General features: G+C 36.6%; 1 pseudogene; it reads right to left on the bottom strand.

The window, feature by feature from the left end:
* Positions 1-1463: 1463 nt before the first annotated feature.
* LOC149168915 (large ribosomal subunit protein eL39z/eL39x pseudogene) lies at positions 1464-1571 on the bottom strand (annotated as a pseudogene).
* Positions 1572-2011: the final 440 nt, after the last annotated feature.

Below are 2011 nucleotides of genomic sequence, written 5' to 3'. Positions count from 1 at the left end.
ATTAATAATTATTATTCTAGAATGTTTAATTATTTAATGGAGACTTTTAGAATTAGCATATTGTTGTAACTAGATATGACTCTCCAAATGTGTCGTATCTTAGGCTCTATTTTAGGAGATTAGTTAGCTAGTTGGTTTGAATAGCATTTATTGTAAATGGACACTTGTTATTTAATAAGTGATCCATAATTAGAGGTAGTTAGGACATGGAGCTTATATATAGCTCATTGCAAGAGTGTTTGTGTTGTTCGGGTGTAAACTCTTGCAAAATCAATTATGTAATTGTTTTTTTTCTGATTAATAAAATTACGTGTCTGAGGACACTTCTGCCATTATTGTGGTATCAGAGCTCCAATAATGCAGCTGATGTGAAGAGGAGATTCCAGCTCTACAAGTTCTTGGAAAACTCCATTGAATTGATCAATAGATTATTGGTATGGAAATTGTCCGGCTTTTTGTTTAAAAGGAAAGGGAATTTTATTATTGATTTTAGATTTTTAAATCTAAAAATCATTTTTTATTATTGTCAAAAATTTGCACTCTGTTTTCATGAGATAAGGGGGAAGTGTTTTGAACAAATTTGCTGCAACCATTTTTTTTGATTTCTTGCATAACTGGTTCGGTAAATTTTCCATTGCTCGAGAGATAAGAGAAATTATACAATGCGCTGGCGAAACCAGGCGGTGACTTCACTGAGGCGCTTGCTGGCGCAGCGGACGCATATTTACTGCCATTAACAAAATTCACAGCATCATCTTCAAAGGAATCATATTTTGGCATTTCTCCCATTCAAATTTGAGCCAATAGACCCTTGCTATGTTGCTGGCCTACCAGGGGAGTATATTATCACCCTTCTGCGTAAGTGCTGATCTGGGATTCCTGAAACTGAAAATTTTCATACCAATCTGTCTTATTTGACTCATTTGGGAATAGCATGTTCGCTTGACTTGATTGGGCCTCCTCTTTGTGAATCCAATGCACAACATACACAAACCTTCTGTTGTCTTAACATTCACGTGAGCTTCAATCAAAGTCTGCCACTTCTACACGTCAAGCACACAGAGCTTGTGTTTACGGAACAATATGAATATATTAAATCTTCGAGCTCAGTATTTGAAAATATCGGTTTCTATTGCAAGGGATTATTAATAAAGTCTTTTTTAACGGGAAACTTGTTGTTTGGCATTAAAGATTGACGCAAATTGCTCCAGGAGAACGACGTGAGGTCGGTTTTTGGCCATGAATTCATCATTCGAGAACATCAACAGCTCTGAAATTCAATGTGTAGGCTCTTCCGCAGGTGTACAAATGGCAGCTAGATAAGATTGTCAGATCCGCCTGTTACACAATTTCGCCATAGGTGTTTTAACCTGTTCTATGCTAATGCCTGCGCTTGGCATTTCTACAGTACCAAAATACATCCATTCCAAATAAAAACTCAAGTAACATGTACTGTTCCAGCCTCATAGGCCAAGTTTTGTTCTATGCCAATGCGTGCGCTTTGCATTGTACTTGATGATGTTGTCAGTCCTCATCCTGATCCAGTGAGGAAATGGCTTGTTTTGCCTCATATTCACAGTCAGCGTCAACAAATGAAATACTTGGTAAAAAGATCCAGTGTTTTACAAGTAAAAGATCCAGCCAGCACTCCAGCGTAGCCAGCGCTCCAGTGCCAGCCAGCGAGCGTTTGTCAAGTGAAAAGATCCGGCGTTTGACAGGATTTAAAAAAAAAAGGTGAATATGAAAAGTCTTCGCTGGAGAGACAAGGGATATTTTTAATTTTGTAATGTTAATGGAGTGATAAGGATTTTTCGTTAATTTTGTGGAGAAATAAGGAAATTTGTATTTTGGAGAGATCTGGTGATTTTTTATTTATTGTTTGTGGAGTAATAAGGTGAATTGTAATTTTTTGGAGCAATAAGGAGTTTTTTTTTTGTAATTTTTTTTGAAGGAGATAAGTGTAACTCAAAGTAATTTTACTTTGAGGGGGGGGGGGGGTAACTTTTTTTTA

The sequence above is a fragment of the Pinus tabuliformis genome, chromosome 4_2 (assembly GCF_031772625.1).
Source record: "Pinus tabuliformis cultivar Carrire ecotype Pingquan chromosome 4_2, CPIR1, whole genome shotgun sequence".
Classification (NCBI taxonomy): domain Eukaryota; kingdom Viridiplantae; phylum Streptophyta; class Pinopsida; order Pinales; family Pinaceae; genus Pinus; species Pinus tabuliformis.
The sequence above is the reverse complement of the archived record's forward strand: the minus strand, read 5'-3'. Positions and strand labels throughout refer to the sequence as shown.